At 43.4% G+C, this 18,495-nt stretch overlaps 1 protein-coding gene across 4 annotated transcripts in view; it reads right to left on the bottom strand.

Moving 5' to 3' along the window:
- TTK (TTK protein kinase) overlaps positions 1-6,074 on the bottom strand; it is an 894,856-nt gene extending 888,782 nt beyond the window's left edge. The window contains exon 1 of one of the 4 annotated variants that reach the window (XM_078648117.1): positions 5,852-6,074. The gene's annotated coding sequence lies outside the window, so the exon portion shown is untranslated. Of the gene's footprint in view, positions 1-5,838 lie in introns of all 4 variants that reach the window. The other 3 variants (XM_078648119.1, XM_078648116.1, XM_078648118.1) reach the window with 3 other exon arrangements.
- Between the last annotated feature and the right edge of the window lie 12,421 nt (positions 6,075-18,495).

Here is an 18,495-nt window from a genome sequence, read left to right as displayed (position 1 = left end):
CCGGGTGTGCTGCGACACCCGACTACAGTGGAGCTGGTTTTTAGTGTGGAGTGCAAAAAAAGTGGTGTTAAAAATTGTCCTTGTATGACTTGTAAAAAAGACTTTATTCAGAAGCTACTGGACAATAATAAAAACAAGGTGCAGATACTGGTAGGTTATAATGACCAGTAGTATCTATGTGTGTTATATAAAAAAAGGGTCTACATGTTTCAACCTATAAATGATATTCCCAGGTTCTCGTCAGGACCAAATAGGAAAATGGGTGATGTACAACACACCATCAACGTGTACCCAGTCCTAAATTCCTTCTACCTTACTGCAAAATTGTGCAGCAGGCTGCCTCAAAAACCTAAGTTTGTGAGGAAAAAACAGAGAAACCTGTGGAAGAAAATGGAAACAATCACAAACAGATAGTATACATGCCTGTAACGTAGTGTAGGTTCTCAAAATTCTGCATGCTTCATGCGGATCCCATTTGTAAATGAATTGTAGTTAATAATGTGCCAGGGACGTGGATACTAGCATGGGTAAATGCTGGTATCTGGTGCGGTAGTGCTTGCTGGAAGTATATCGTTAATTGGTGGTGCTATAATATAGCCATCAACATATGCTTACTCATTCACACTGATCAATAAACATGAGCGTGGTGGCTGGAAAATAACATTAGATGTAGTGACTTGCACACAGAAGATTATTCGTAGCGTGACTAAAAAAACTCACTCAGACATCGGTGAGTTTATTTAAGCATGCATGCATATATATATAATTGTATACAAGTCTTAAGACAGCTGTCAAATGGGAGAATCTTACTCTATTCAAGGATCTCAAATGCTCCAGGGGGCAGAGGAAGGCTTGTTCAAGTGGAAACCTAATCTGGGGTACAAAATGGGTAAAAAGCCGTGAGTATATCAGAAAGGCAGAAGGAAGGCTCCAAACGGGCCCGTGGACGCCGCAGCCGCATGGCGGTATGTCAGCAGCGTATGACTATCAAGAAAACTTACAGTTTCGTTGAAATCCGTATTCAGGATACCTACACGCCTCTTCGTTGTCCCCGTAGCAGTGAGGAGCCGTCTCTGAAGGGATTAACAAGCGGCGGCTTCCGAGATGGGCAGGGTCACGTGGGGTGTGTGAGAACACCGTTGCTAGGCAACCAGTCGGCACGCCAGAACGGTGGTCGAGCGGTGCCAAACTAATGGAATTGAAGGGAAAAAATGAATGAGAAGGGCAATCGCCCGACCAAGGTCACCGGGTGAATTAGCTACTAGTGAATCGGAACAATTCTAACTACACCAGATGTCAAGGTTTTTATGGGGGGGGGGGTAATTTAACCTGGTGCCAAACACCTCTCTAGATCGGACCCTTCAAAGAGCAGGCTCAACCGGAGTCTACTCCCCGCAGGGACTCCGGTGTTTGTAGATGCGGGGTTGGTTGAGGCTTGTAGGTCATTACACCCCTCCACGAAGTCTTACTCCTTTTTCTTAGCTGCGGATGAGTCCTATGCCAGAATTGATAATTTTTTGTTTCTGCCTCTCTTCTTCCAGTGATGACACGGGCGGACATTGAGGCGACTTCCATCTCGGACCATTACCCTATTCAGCTCACACTGCACCTCCCCAATAGCAGTCTAGGTTCTAGGATGTGGCGCCTTAATTTGGGAGAAGGAATGTAGGTGATATTTGTGTTGTAGGAGTAGTTTGGTAGCAGTTTAGGGTGGAGGAAAGGTTGCTGGATTAGAGAATGTTTATGTTTGAGATGTGGATGTGAAGGCTTTTTGTAGAAGGTGACAGTGCTATATCTTTTGTGTTGTCTGGTGGTTTGAATGGGATGTGAAGGACTCTCATCGGAGGTGCGATCAACAACCCTCGTGATCACACTTTCTCGCTTTCCCTGTATTCTTAACCCTTCCTCCTGTCAAGTGACAGAGTATGTCAGTTGTTTGGGTTGTGGGTTTGCGGCTGATGTGCCGTTTTTGACAAGTAATGTGGTGTGGTGATTGGATTTTCTAATTAGGCGGGATGTGGGTGGTTCAATAGTAGTTATGTTCACCCTATTAATGTATATGATGAGTGGTTACTTAGGACAGATAGTCTTTCTGAGGTGGTGGTAGTAGTAGATGTAGATATGTAAATGAGCGGTTGCTTGCTGATGTTTTGAAGGTGGCAATGCAGAGTTTCTTAGGCCAGCGGTTGCCAAACTGTGGGGGTCTGCAGTGAGCAGTTTTAATAGCATTCCCCAAAGGACCATGTATAACCAGAAGTTTTCTGGTAACAATAAAAGTGTAAAGATAACTCTTGTGATTAAAGTACCTGCTAGAGAGATGCGAGTTTTGACTAGTGGCAGCTTTGGCTTATCTATGGTAGCGCAGATGGGTAATATGCCTCCTGCGAAGATTGTGTACCATGTATTTTAAACAACAGTGTTTTATGTGCATAGCTCAGTGGGTTACTGCTTTTGTTAAAGAGATTCTTTTGTTACTGTACAGTTCATAAGTTACAATCTTAATCTACCAAAGTGCGCAATGAACTGCCATCAAAGAGCTACACGGAAACTGCACGGTACAAGTTAGTAAGTTATGTTTTTTCCCAGTCTTTTAATGTCCTGATGCTGCTAAAAGGGTTTTGTTTGGGGAAAAATAAATGTGTATTATTCAAGCCAACGCTAACCACTGTGATATGTTCTGAATCCTGAGTGTGTGCTTCTCCAGACCAAGCACTCCTAAAAAATGCCTACCAGTATGGATTGACTATGTGAATCCTACACCTTGTAGTCCCCTTTCCCTTTTGTAACATTTCTATACACTGACTTACACACGTATGACTCACTTGCTCCAAGACTGTACACTGGTATAAGAGGCGTTATAAAACAAATGAAATACATGTGACAGAGGGGCTATGGAGATGAGAGGTACTGTTGGGAGGATGTTAGTGAGGGGATCAATGAAGAGCCCCAACAAAGATTATTGTATCCTGGTGCATATTTACTATGCTTTAAAAGCAAATACAATTGAATATAAATTGGCAAATGTATTGTAGAATACACCTTTTTTCCCAAATGTTCTTGGGGGGGGGGGGGGGGCGCCCAAATACCCCATTGTATATTTTTTCAATATAAAATAATATCTTTAGTAATTAGAGTATTTGTTAGGTGTGTACTTGTTTGTGTAATTTTTGTGAATTATTGTTTTAAATTGTACAAATTGCTTGTGGGTCCCCAGCTTCCAGAAGTGATTCAGTGGGGGTTCTCAGGAGTCAAAAGGTTGGGAATCACTGGTCTACAAGTTAAATTCAAGAAATACAAACAAAACAGGATATCGCACTCCATGCTCGCACCACACAAATCATCATACATCATTACTGTAAGAAACCCACTGGAGGAACTGCTTTTTCAGTACAAGCTGTCAAACTCTGAAACCTGCTACCAGCCCCGATACGAAGCATTCAGGAGCATATACACTTCAAAACAAAGTTGAAAACATGGCTATGGTGGTGGGATAACTACATCATTCCACCACCATTGGATTACACCTGGAATGATAACTGCACCTTCAAGTACAATGTACAGTTTACTGGCCACAGCTTATAGAACAGTCCAACTAGCACACTACATCCTATATCCAGTAATTTATGAAGGGCTGGCCTGTAGCTAGCCTGGGTATTATATAGTAGTGTCAATTAATAAATAACCCTTCTGGTCCACAACAATAGCTTAACACTCAGTGGTGAGCTAACAACTGTAGTTCACACAGACTGCATGATAACTCCATACCGCTTAACTCTCTTACACTTGTATTAGACATATGCAAGGGGTCTTCTCAGTCACACAGTACTGTACGATACCATAAACCAGCCATCACCAATCGAAAAGATACCTAAAGAGATTTGCCATATACTGTTGGCCAATCTAAGAACTCTAATCTAGTACAGGCTTCAAGAAATCTACTAGTCCACTCGCTATAGTGAGTCAGATTTATCGTGTTGAGCTATTTTAGAGCCTACTGGTTCCTTCTGGCGAGCTGATAAAGAACAGGTGTTCAGTTCACTCAGAAAGTGAAAGAGCACTATAAATGCCTTTGAATCTTGTCACATTTGTGTTGCGTTCGGAGACAGGTCAAATGTCAGCTTATGCTGTTTACTTTATACTGGAGGCTGGTGTTTACTTTTCTTTCTATGGCTAGAGGATTTAGAGAGGGAGTTAGAGGATTCTGTTAAGTGAACTGTCTGACGATTGTGCGGCACAAAGAGTTTGAAATGAAAGTATGTAGGAAGTCAGGTTTTTTCTTACACACATTCAAATAGCTTGTAAATTAACTGCACAAATATTTCAAAATATATTTTAGTAGTTATGAAATCAAATGTTTTGTAATTCTATAGGATGAAACAAATATTGTGATAAGATGAAAACTAAATCAGAACACTTTACTGATGTGCAAGTGATTAACATTTCTGCCGAAACCCATTTTCCAAAGATCATCGTTTATACACTATATAGTTTTATCAATATGGATGTTAGTATGAAAGTTTGAGGATATTTCAATGGAAAATTAGCTGTTTGTAAATGATAGTGAGCTATTGCATTATGCTTTACTAATACATTTATTTAAAGTGAGTTTTTGAACATTAACTGAGAAACATTCTTGCTTCCGCCCTAATAAAAATGTTATCATTGAGGCAAGGGTTATCTGTAACCTATATGTGCGCTAGATGTTTATTATACATGGAACAAATCTTTACTCTATTGAAAAAAACAAGAGCTTTTTTGTGGCAGAAATGCTGAACCTGAATATTTGAAGGTGCATGTAATAAAGAAAAAGGTATCTCAGGGAATTAAAAGTTGCCTAGGATCATACAATTGGACAACAGTTTATGGGTCAAGTACATTACTGTTAGGTAGAGTAGATTATTCAGTCAGTAGACCTGCAGGACTGGTAAAATTGTTATGATTTTTCGAGGACCGTAGCACACTACTGCAGGTCCCAACTAACTACATACTATGATTGCCTTTACATCTCACAATGACTGTGAGAAATAAGATGACAGTAACAAAGTCAACCCCATCAAAATATCTCAGATTAAGCAACCCAGTGCAGTAAAAAGTAAAGCAGACTATATTCATAAGAAATATTATAAAGAGCCTCAGCCTACAGAGCTGCTGTCAGCTTACTGAAAACCATACACGTAGTGCCTTTCACACCTCTTCATCCCCCACACTGCTAAGCGCTGCATCCCATAAAATGAAAACAGCCAACACGGTGACGACGTACAATATGGAAACATTTCCCATCCAGACACAAAAACAAAGACAACACAATTCTAAACACAACCAACACAGCGCAGCATCCTGCACATGTAGGCGAGTACTTCCGTGCCCCATACAGTTAGTAACCCCTATATAAATGTTGCAATACGATACAAAACATTTTCCCAGATGCTAAGAAATTACATCTCCTCTTAACTTTACTTCTCATGTGCACGTGGTTCACTTGTTCGTTTCATTATCCATTAAATAATATTACTTGTAAGCTTTACGTTTTCTCTGTAAACAAAACGACCTGCCCATGACAACTCGCAAAACAGGCTAAGTAATCGCAACTTTGCACATTCGTAAACCAATGTGACTGGAATTGGCAGACTCAATGTGAATATATCCTGAAAGAAACATGCGTGTTCTGTCACTTCGTGTGTTCCTGTATGCGCCAGGACACAACTAAAGTACGCACTACAAATAGGGGGGTCACTTTTGTTTTCAAAACATCCCTAAATTGGCCCAAGCAATTGTCTGCAAGTGGCGATGGCCCGTGACTCTGCATCGCGCTAACCAAAGACAAAGGTGTCCTCTTACCGCAACTGCTCACCTGCGCCACGCCGGGTGCTCAGCTGTTTATTAGGTACAAGTTCTAATACCGGGGCTCTGATAGACCTGCCTCCGGTTTGAATTGCGCCTCTTCACATCGACCTGCAGTCATTGGCCAGTATCAGCGAACTCGGTAGGAAATTACATCATTCCCGCGAGATCTAAGCGTCAACTGCCATACTCTCATGCAAGACAACGTCCTGAGAGGCGGCCATATTAAAGTCAGGCTATTTATCTCCACTCCTCCTCCGCCGTACTTCACGCCCCTTGTTTACGTCACGGTGTTTTGAAGGCCGTGCTCCTTCAGTTTTGCGAGGTCAGCCGACAGTACAGGTCGAGTATTGGTTTTACGTGGCGACGAGTTAATTGTAATAGTACAATCTGTAGGTTTATTTAAGTAATTTATTTCATTATTAGGATACAAAAAACTTCAGAGCTGAATTCTACTCTTTGTATGTACATATGTATATAGAAATAACTCGAACCACTAGTATATGTAGTAGACCTGTACTCTCTACCATTCCTATGTGACTCTTAGAGTTTATCCATTTCTATCTCTTCCTTGAGTGACGTTACAACTTGTACATTTGCAATTTTTTCTGTTTGTATCTCTTCCTTGTGTGACTCTACAACTTGTACATTTGCAATTTTTTCTGTTTGTATCTCTTCCTTGTGTGACTCTACCACTTGTACATTTGCATTTTTTTTCTGTTTGCATCTTTTATGTAACTCATGTAATCCTAAATCCTTATGTATCGCAACTGGTTCTTATGTAAAGCGCTCTGACACCTTCGGGTAATGTTCGCGCTATATAAAATCGGATTAAATACAAAAAAAAGAAAACTTCCATTACGTCACCGCGTTGCACTGTACATGGACTAAGAGGACGTAAAATCAATGGCATAGTAGCAGAACACAAAATATCATCCACCTTTAAAAAGAAATAAAACTAAAGATGATAAGGTAAAAGACTAAAAAAAAACTATCTGTGGTATTCTATGTCATCGCATTCTAAAATCTAGAATTTGATGACAGTGGATTAGAATGTAGACAAGCTGTACAGATTAGCTGGCAGAGGGGGTTGTGCCCACTGCCCTCACCAGGAGCTTGTATTCTATCAAAAAATGACATTTAATCAAGGAAGAATGCTTGGCAGTGAGTGATATTTGACTTCACACTAAGCTGTATAATAATATAAGACACATACATGGGATAAAGTACTCCTTTCTGTCTATTATAAGGCTATTTATTGCAAGTCACTGAGGAGTTCGGCTGAGTTCCTTTATAAAGTTAAGTGTCTGGAAATTGTCAGACATTAATTCCCAACTTTCACAGGTCCAGAATGATGCTAAGTCTCAAATGCCCCTCCAGACCTCACCTAATCGCCCATATAATGTAGATTTTGCTCGTAATTTATTAACGAAAGTCTTAATTTTATTAAAGACACGGAGGCGAGTATTATGCTTCTTTAATCTTGCATTTTATTAATAGCAGTGCAGTCAACAAAACTGCAAATCCCAAGAGGCATAGAAAACGCTAGCCAATGGGATAACCAGAGAGCAATATCCAACCAATGGCATTGCAGGAGTGCCTATATGTGAACCCTGTGACTGCGAACAGCCCTCTTTTCTTATGCAAGAAAGTCAAAGGCCCATGAACAATGGAAAAATAGATATCACAATAAAACAAGCCTTAGAAGGCGTTAACATTTCTTGGTACAAGTCTTTGAAATGAAGACCTGTGGGAGAAATCTGAACACAGGCGAAAACCTTCCAGGCAAATCCAGCGACAGTGACGTGGAGGAAGAAGCACTAGATCCAAGCAGAAACTTGTTAGGATGAAGGAGGCAATTCCGGAAGAACTAAGGGAGGGAAACAAAACCTATGTTAATACAGTTTTAGGTTGGATATTACTCACCTCTGTGTCTTTAATAAAATCAAGCTTTTCCTTCATAAATTACTATGACGATTTAAATTATATGTCAAGACCCGAGGTTCCTATTATGCTTTTTTAAAGCAAATCAACAACAACAGAAGATGCAGTGTGAACAGGTTTGCAATAAACATACAAAATACATTATCATTGGACCAATCCACTGATCCCAGAATGCCCTTGTAGGAAAATAGGATCTGCTTTCATGGTTACCCTCACTTTTTTCTGGTGTCAGCATGTTTTTTTGACTGGTCTGGCCGGAACCCCACTAATCAGGACCCCAGCCATTGTGCTTCCTCCTTAAACTTGTCATGGTAAGTACTTTGGCACCTCCTCAATTGGCTACTGGTGTACCCATGTAAGTCTCTAGTATATGGTACTGAGGCACACAGGGCATAGGTACACCAGGGGTCTCCCATGGAGTGTAGCATGTATTATGCCACCCATGAGAGACCACTGAACCTGTGACTACAGGCCTGCCATTGCAGCCTGTGTAAGCTGGTGCTAGCACCACTTAGAACAGATATAAGTTTCCTTATATCTGAGGTCACTACCCTTTAAATCATATGTCACCCCTAAAACAGGCCTTGCTGAAGGAAGGGTGCTGGGCTATAAGTGTGAGAGTGCCCTGCAGGAGCCCCCCTACAAACCCATGAGTCGATTCTCCAGGCTTTGTAAGTGCGGTCAGCCATTTTGATACATATAGTGGCCATGCATCATTACACGATGGTCAACTATATATTGGCTGTGCCGAACCTGGGCATATTTGGTATCAAACATGTTGGAACCAAACACCCAACACCGTTACCAGTGTTGGAGGTATGACTCCATGCACTGGGAGGGCTCCTCCAAGAAGACCCGCGTACTCCCGGTAACAGCCTTCCAGGGTCTGCCAGCAAGCTAGTGCTAATGGCAACCCCAAACATGATTCTGCCCTCCTGCTGCTGAGCCGAGCTCGAGCAGGCGAAGGTAGAGCAATAGGCTTTGTCACAGGGAGTTGTGACCACCTCCCAGACAGGCCTTAGTGTATTGGGCTGGGGTGGGGATGCTTGCCAGTGCCACCAGACTGCTTTGAATGGCCCGTTTGGTGCCCTCCTTGCATACTCTAGTTAGAACTAGTTCTGAGGGCCCTTAGCTCCCACCCTGGCGTGAAACTGGACAAAGGACATGGGAGTATCCTCCCCTCTGTCCTGCCCCTCCTCTGGGAGGGATCACTGAGTCATCCAAACCCCTTTCCTAGGGTATAAAAGGGCTTACCTGTGGGTGAATCTGAGATTCATTGTGGGACAGGACTCAAGCTTGAAACTACGTCACTCTTCGACCGTCTGGATACTTGGACTTTGCCTTGAACCGAGACTTTATCAAGGAAGACTCCTGATGCTCCTTGTGTTACTGTTCTGCACGTCTTCTTCATTGTCTGTGTCTGTGCTTCATCCAGGATCTTCAACAGACCTGTGGGCATGAAGGAGACCCAAAGTAATCTCTCTTGAAGTGAAGGAGTCACTCCCCTGCATATGCAGGCACCGCAACAAAGCTGACAGTTCTACTGCTCATGACGTTCCACGAACCTCGAAAGGCTCAGCAACACAGGGAGTGGTTCTGCTTCTCCCTCGAGGCATGACCTGTCCTCTCTGCATTTTTGAGGCCAGTAACCCTTGTCGGCACAGCTGGGACCGAACCCCTGTGCACAGTGTCGCCTTTGTCAAGGTTTGTTGGCTCTGCACTCCAGAGATCGTCAGGCTACAAGAAGCTCCAGCCTCTAGCATCTCTTCCTTCCACAATGTTCGTCCTCACCGCCTTCATCTTTGGTGAGCTGCTTGAGGCCCTCTTGCGACTCCGTGCCTTCAGCCTGTGGGTCCTCTCGAGGGTCTTCTCTTGCTTCAGTGGGCTTCCCTGCTTGCTCGGGCCTCCTCTGACTCTCTTGCACTTGGTGAGTCCCTTGGACCTTGCTGGTCCCAATGTTGCTCCCTCATCGTTTTACATGTCTATTGCTGCTACCAAGACTTATTGGTGCTCCCTCCGGACATCAACACCCTGGTTCTCGACTTCCTCAACGTGGGACATCTCATGAACAGCTCCTGGTCTTTCTCAGCGTCACCTGGTACTCACAGCTGCAGCGATAAGGTCCCCATCATCACTGCTGCATCTTCAGTTATCAGTGCTCAATGCACTTCTGTGCCTCCTGGTCACCTCAGAGTGGCGTAGACTCTGTCCCCTCAGCTTGCATGGTCTCTTCAAGAATCCACCCTTGGATTCCACCGAACTCTTGCAGTCTTCCCAGCAGCATCTATTCTGAAATCCTCCATTGTGGTCTGCGGCGGTTTCCGAAGTCACTTCTCACCTATGCACCCAGCTTTCCTGGTATAGGTATTCTGGTTCTTGGGGTATCCACAGGTGGGGTGACTCTCCAATCTTCTGTCTTCCACAGGGTTTCTTCACGGTTCACTGGGAAGGGTCTTCTTCAAAACTGCAACCCCAACTTTCCTGTTGACTTCTAATGATTATGCGGTTGTGTTTCCACTCTGCACAGACCCTCTGTGGGGTTCCTGGGTACTTACCATGGGTGGTTCCTTGTGTCCCCAGCTCTTCTGAGTCTCCTGGTTCAAGACCCGGCTTCGGTCGCAGTTCGCATTCCACTTTCTTAGTATATGGTTTGGTCTCCGCCTGGAGACCACTGTTTATTGTGCTTACTTACCTGTTTACAATTGAAGTATTCTGTATATTTATGTAGATATCTCCGGGTAGGAGATATACCAATGTGTTAGTGAGTGTTGTATAATAAATAGACATCTTTTTATAAATACACTGTGTGATTCTTTAAAATGTAATCAACACTATATGACTAGGTCTGGTAAATCAAGCTGCTAAACACTCCTGGTCTAAGCCTGAAAGCTGCTCTCCATAGCTACCACTTAGAGAGCTTTCTTTGGCTGTCTAAGACCACTAAAATCATCATAAGGGTTGTCTGGATTAGTGCAAGGTTCTTCACTTAAATAAGTGTGCACCATATTCTAAGTCAGCCCCCTACAGGCCTCAAGACGGGAACCAGCCCTAAAGGCTTTTGAAGCCATAGCCCCTCTGGAAGAATGGGCCCCAAACATGGACGTATCACTGCCAGCAAGGGACATGACCCATCTGACCCAATGAGCCAGAGAAGGGGCAGAAACAGGTTTGTGGGGTTTTCTGAAAGAAATCATAGATAAGCGGATGCTCTCCCACCGTTTTTTCACAGATAAAAGGATGATTTGTAGAACTTGCAGACCTGCATAAATTAATCATACAGTAAGTCTTACCTCCGCTAGCTTGGCCTGCCAGAACTTGTACAATGTACACTATACCGGCTGAAAAGGGATTGACAGATTTTCCCATACACCAGCTTGACCAAAGAGACCAGACCAAGTTGTAAGTCTTGGTGGTACATGGGGTCCAGGATTTGTTAATGTATTTCCAAGCTTCTGGCAAAATGAAAGAACAATACTGGGAGATCCCCCCTATTTTCCAGACAGAAAGGGTTGGAGAATTGTACATAACCAGGTTGTGAGTTTGCCCTAGAGGATTGAAAAGTAGGGAAGGAAACAGCGGAAGGAGAACTGGAAAGTCTATTGCTAACTCAAGGAGGGAAGGAAACCAGCACAAGAGTTCCTGACTGGCCTCTGACCTGGGAAAGAACTCTGTTGATCATAATGAAGGGGGGAAACACATAGTTGCTGTAAAGGCCCCAAAGTTGTGTATTGAGTCTGGAGGTGAAGAGTTCTATGTGACAAGGACCCCATTTGTGCATTAGCGAGTTGAAAACTGAATGGTGAAGTTTCCAGTTGCTTGAGTCGCGCAGAAAACGGGAATACCAGTTGGCCATGACATTGAGGTTTCCCGGTAAGTATTCTGCATGAACCAAGATCTTGATGAGAAGACATAATTCCCAAAAACACTTCGCTAACTCTTACGAGATGCCTGGAACTGGTGCATCCGAGATGATTGATATACTGGACTGCTGAAATGTTGTCCATACCAAGAAGGACAGAGCATTGTATTCTGTTTTTTGCCAGGTTTTTGATTGCAAAGGAGCCGGCAAGCATCTCTAAACAGTTAATGGGCAATTTGGACTCCTCTAGTGAGCATGTATCTCCAGTCGAGATTTCTCCACATCAGGCACCCTAGCCTGTCAAACTTGCATCTGATTCTAACACAAGATGGGGCTTAGGCAAAAATGGTTCTGCTGTTCGAGGCAACTGAATGGTCTATCCACCATTGGAGTTCTAGTCGAGACTCTGGGTCTAGAGCTATAGTGTCGGAGTAGGCCAACCCTTTGTTTAATTGATGAATTTTTGGTCTTTGGAGGGCCCAATTAAGGAGGGGGCCTGGAAAGATTGCTTGAATTGAGGAATTTAGCAGGCCTACAATTCGTGGTAGAGACCTTAGAGAAATAAGCGAACTTTGAATAGTGAAAAGAATCCCGGAATTGATGGCCTTGACTTTTGACAACTGGAGGTGCAATGTGGCGGTTGCAGAATTCATCAGAAACCCTAGAAATTCTATCTGTCTTGAAGACGGAAGAACTGACTTGTCTGTGTTGAATAGAAAACCCAAATCTGCGAGAAGGGTACATGTGAGTTGAAGATGGCATAGATGAGTTTGAGGGTTTTGACACATCAGTAGAATATCGTCCAAATAAATTATGAGCCAAATCCCTCAGGACATGAGGCATGCTACCACTGGTTCCATAAGCTTTGTGAGCACCAAGGTGCTGATGGCAGACCAAAAGGGAGAAGGGAAAAGCAATATTTCTGACCGAACCATTGAAATTGAAGACTTTTCTTGCAAGAATGATGGATAGGAATTGTCATATAGACATCCTGAAGGTCTAACCTGACCATGTAATCGTGTTGGAGAAAAGCATCCCTGAGATGTAAAATTGTTTCCATTTTGGAATGTCTGTAAATGACAAAGTGATTGAAAAGTCTGAGATTGATGACCGGCCTTTTGTTTTTCTTGCGGACGAGAACTGAAATAACCGGAAGTGTTTGGGGAGAAGTGTTGTATTGCATTTTTTTGTAATAGAGTCTGACTCTCCAGAAAAATCATGTTGGATATTTCCAAGGAGAATCTTGTGAGGGTCAGAAACACAGATTGGAAAGGCTGTTCATAAAGTTCTATACCATAACTGTTGAAAAGAAGATTCACTCACTAAAGCAGGTAAGTTCAGTACTCGTTAATTTGGCCATCGACTCTCCTCAAATGCCTGAGTCTGCCAACATTCTACAGTGAAATCTACCGGGGAGAGTCCATTGTGAGAGAAGGGAAAGGAGTTGAAGGAATGTACCAAGTAGGTAACATTGGAAGGAAGGAAGATTACAACAATAACCTTGTACTGTGTTTAGTATCAACGAGGAGCCCTGAACATCAGGCTGTCTCCTCCTTTGAAGCTGTACTGGCCTCACAGCGGGCGCTGTATCTCCTCTTCCTGACACGGTTACACCACACATACAGAGTTTGGCTGCAACCCTGCACGGAGAGCTGGGAACACCGATCTGGAGCTTGTGGGATTATAAAAGACATGTGGTCACCGCTACTATAGCTTCCAAACAGGCAAGTGGTGCACGCAGGGGGAGCACTGGAACTGCGGCGAACCTCCTGACCTAGGCTACAACTAAGCCAAGCGGGCTTATTATCTGAGGTAGCAGGTTTGGTTTCTTTTTGGCCTGAATTATGGATTAATCTAGATCTATTCAATGCCTGACCCTAAGATAGCCGCCATTCGGGACACTCCATATTCAACCTACTGGTAAAACCCATGATACAGCATATGCCCTGAGCATCCTGAAAGCAGCAAAGAGGGGCTAGAGGAGAGCGCCAAGACCATACTACTAAGCGGCCGGCTTGTTGAGAAGGGAGAAATGGAGTACGGCGACGCACCTAAACCAGTCATCAAAGAACTAGCACACCAGGTCGCAAGAACCCCGACCACCGGAGCATTGCAAAGCGTCCAGAAACATTTGTACCCCCCTTCAGCAGCAGCGCCTTCGACCAGCTGAGAACATAAGGCGGCCAGTGGCTGACCCGGCGGCGCTCGCTTTATGCAGCTCAAAAAAGACCACAAACAAGACTATGTGCACGTGCACGCCGATCACCAGTGCGGGGCCCACTGGTAACTTAATCCTCGCTGAGACGGACTCCAGGACTGTCCTTTTTCCCGGGCTTCACTGTTGCATTCCAATCTGTGCTGTTAAAAAATTCCTTCAGTCCGAAAACATTCCATACGCTATGTTGTATCCTGCGCGTCTGCCTGTGGGATCGGAGGGGAATTTCAGAATCTTCACAACCCCAAAGTGTGATGGTGTGGACATGTACTCGGATATTTTTGTACTAGAGCATGTGATTCTATGTGTGCTCGTGTTGGTGCGCGGAGATATTTCTGTATGTATGCTTATGTCTGTGCGTGTGATGGTGTGTGCATGTACTTGAGTGTTTTTGTACTAGAGCATGGGATTGTATGTGTGCTTGTGCATGTGGATGCTTCTGTATGCGTGCTTATGTACGCCCTCTGTTCGCATATGAGTGTGCGCGCACATTTCTGTGTACTTGTGCATGTCTGTGCGTGTGATGGTGTGTGTGTGCATGTACCTGTGTGTACATCCTTGGGTATTTTTGTTCTGGAGTTTGTGATTGTATGTGTGCTTGTATTTTTAGTAGTTTCTGTATGTGTGCATGTGTGTGTGTGCGTCTGTGTGAGTATGAGAGTGTGAGCGCATTTGTGTGTGCTTGTGCATGTCTGTGTATGAGATGGTGTTTGCGTGTGCATGTACTTGGGTGTTTTGTACTAGAGCATGGGATTTTATGTGTACTTGTGTGTGCGTATGTGGGCATATGAGAGTGTGTGCCCACATGTGTATGTGCTTGTGCATGTCTGTGCGTGTGATTGATTTGTCATTTTCTGGCAAGCTGTTGATGAATGTCCAAGTGGATAAACCAGCAAGATCAAGCTTTGCTACTATAAAAACGGTGCGAAAAATTTTCCCTCATTTGGGATTTCCACACAAGGTCCAAGCTACCATCTCCTTTGTTCTATCCAAACTCGATTACACCAATAGCCTCTACCACGGGTCACCTTTAACGACCATGAAAAGACTACAACGGATTCAGAACTCGGTTGCCAGACTACCACTACTATGATCGTCAGAATAACCCTTTCTAGACTCTCTCCTGCTCTACCCCTCCTTGCATCATGACACCTCTTTTTACTACACCGATCCCCTAAAACAAACCTTTCTAAACTCACCCCTCTGACTCCTTCCCTCCAAAACTCCTTTTTACTCATCCAAAAGCCTCTTCCTACTGCTAAGACCTAAAAAAAATCCTTCACTTTTTTATCCCTCCACTATCCTTTTCAATCAAAATTAACAGACTAACATGTTCATTTCTCAAATTCCATATTCCATATTCAACTATACTAATATACAGCCCAAATAACTGAATAACATATCTACTACTCAAATTACTTCATATGTGTACTATACTAATTTTCAACACTAATCCTTTATGGGTTCCAGAGTGGCATGCTACTCGCCAGAAAAGCGCTTCAACACCCATCAGGGGTAACAAGTGCTATATGAATGCAAATCTTTCTTCCCCTTTTATCCATCCGCTATCCTTCTCACTCTATGTAACTGACTAATATCCACCACTGAAATTACCTCATATTTCACCATATTAATTCACCACTAATCCTTTATAGGCTTCCTGAATAGCATGCGTCAACAAGCGAGCGATAAATAAATACAAACCTTTGTCCTCCTCTATCCTTCTGCCATCATTCCAAATCCATTAACTGACTAACCTATCCACCACTTAAATTGTACTTGCATGTTTCACTATACTAATTCAACACTAATCCTCTATGGGTCCCAGAGTAGCGTGCTACCCGCCGAAAAAGCGCTTTGACGCCTCGTCAGGGGTAGTAAGCGCTATATAAATGCAATTACAATTACAATACAATACATTACAGTCTCCTGCCTGACCCCAAGATGGCTTCCATAGTTGTCCCCTTCACGTTGTTATACTTCCCTGGGACAACAATTGAACATTGATCAGACCTTGAACCTATCCCCTAACCTGCTTACACATCAGGACTTGGAACCTGTGGAACTTACCCCAGACTGTAGAGACCAAGTGATTTGGCTGATTCCCGGTGGAGCTACCATATAGCTAAGGAGCAGATGGGTTGTGGACTCCCCCCACTGCCATCACCTACCCAGCCGGACCTTGGGCAGATCTTCCCCTCGTCTCTAAGTCCTATCTTCCTCCTACCCCTTTACCCTATCCCCTCACCCTTCCTTGCGTCATTCACCTTGTCCCCTATGTTCTTTAAATGCTTTTCTTGATACTTATGTAATTTTTAACTGATGTAAATTGCAACATTATTGTTCCTCATGTAAAGCGCTCTGTTTCCTTCAGGTCTAGCCAGTGCTATATAATAACTCATTAATTTAAATTTGTTCCCATTTAGTACTCTTTCTCTCTTTGTCTACTTCCCTAGCTCCTATCCCCTCTCCCCTGAATCTCTCACCTTGTCTGCTAGTCTGCCTAGCCCCCTGTCCTTTGGGCTGTTTGACTAAGCACTCCTCCACTTGTTGGAGAAAGATCCAATATTTATACTCTGGTGTCTCAGCAAACCCGCTGAGAGAGTCCACTGCGTAAAGGGAACCCCTGGGATCACAGCTTACTGGACTTTACCGTGCTCTAATAACTGTGTAACGATGTAACCTGTAACTATGATCTGATGCTCATGTAAAGTGCTCTGATACCTCCGGGTCTAGCCAGTGCTATATAAAACCTTTAAAATAAATTTGCCACTTTGTTAAAAAAAATGTAACAGGCGTCGTCCTACAGGAGGTTTGCCAGAAGTAAGACTTATATTGCTGAGCGTTAGCTCTGAGGTTCTTCTGCTCCCGACTTCTGTAGCAATGGCCACCTTGGGGATAGAATTTTGGTTTATACTCTTGGGAGTAAGCGTTGTTGTAGTGATTGAATGAGCCATGGTAACTAGTTGTGGTAACCATGGCCAGTAAAGCGGCCCGTGCCTCTACCGGCCCTTCCGAAAACCCGCTGTGCAAAACATTTTTGGAGGGATTGCTGAGCTTTATCAATGGAGGTAAATGCTGTGACATATTTACTAAGCTCTTTAATGTAAGAACTCCCAGATAAAAGTCCTTCCACTTTTATGCATGTTCCAAGGATGCCAAACTAGCAAATTTGAGATCCAGCTTAAGTGAGAGGCCCTTCCTCCGTTTGTGGGTAACCGCAGAGCTTGCGTTGCCTAATAAACAGAGAGCACTCTGAATCCATAAGGATAACTCTACAGGGTCAATAGTTCGTTCCCAGTCTTTGCCATATCAAACATGCATGCCAGAGGCCCCACAGTTTCCAGTAATTATCCTGGCAGGTAGACAAGGCCTTGTACACACCTTTACAGGGGTGTTTTCCAAACTTGGAGAAAAGGTTAGTTAGGTAGGATTTATCATGGGAGTAGCCGTAATATTAGAAGGTAATGATGATCTGGGACATACAGATTTTAGTTTGGCCCTGGTTTGTTTATCCAAAGGAGAACGCAACGTGGAAGAAATATAATTTCCTACATGTTCTGCAGGATACCATTTTGTTGAATTAGGATGATGGATTAGGGCATCTAAAACAGTTTTTATCACAGAAGGAGAGGACATAAATTAGCATTTTTTGCGGTTGGAGAGAAAGAAAAAGGCCCAGAAGTTAAAAAAGATCTTTGTCATCTTCAGTGTTTCCCCCATGTCGTCATTGGTATCCAAAATATTAGAAATGACAATTACTGCTGACCTATGTTGAGTATTTTTTAGTTTAGATTTGCACTTAGAAGGTGTCCCCTCCTTATTATGAGGCCTGGGAGGAGCAACACCCTCATCCATATGTGAGGAAACCTCACTGGTCAAAAGTGCAATATCGAGGGAGGAAGAAACTGGAAGCACTTTCTTAGATAGCCTAGTTACTGCGGTAGATTTTCTTTTTCTGCTTTCCCCCGCAGAATGAGCCTTGAATGCCCTAGACATTATATTCACTACTGGATTTTCAAAACTTTTTTGACATCTTGTTCATAGAGGCATCCACAGCCTACCCCACAGAGTAATGTATACATAAATTTAACTCATTTTTGAAGAGTTCTCCATCATCTTCCACATTTTGGGACAAAAAAGAACTATACAGCTTCATATTTAGGTAAATTAATTTTTTACAGTAAAATGAACACAATACATTTATAAATATAATAAAAAACAATGTGGAATGTAAATAACTTATTTGAAAGGGTTAAACTCTAACCGGAGGGAAAGATTCAAATGTCCCTCCCACTGGGCATGGATGAAATGGCAGACTGTTAGCAAAAAATGGGAGGCTGCGCCCCCGGGGAGTGGCTACACAATGCTGCCCCAACCTCGAGACCGGAGCTAATGGCGAAGTCGGGCTCCGACACAGCTCCAACGCGGTACAGATGCAAATGAAGGCCACTGCCCCGGGAAGGCAAATGCAGAAAAACTTCTGAAAAGCGGCGGATGAAAGAGGACCGGAAGCTGCATCGCTAACAAAGGGAACAACACACAAGACAAACCTCTAAACACCACACAAGGCTAAGTGGAAGCAGCGTGTGAGAAAAGAAACAAGCATTAAAAATGCAATAGGTCTCGCCTTTGA

The sequence above is a fragment of the Lissotriton helveticus genome, chromosome 6 (assembly GCF_964261635.1).
Source record: "Lissotriton helveticus chromosome 6, aLisHel1.1, whole genome shotgun sequence".
NCBI lineage: Eukaryota > Metazoa > Chordata > Amphibia > Caudata > Salamandridae > Lissotriton > Lissotriton helveticus.
This window is presented reverse-complemented; position numbering and strand designations above follow the sequence as displayed.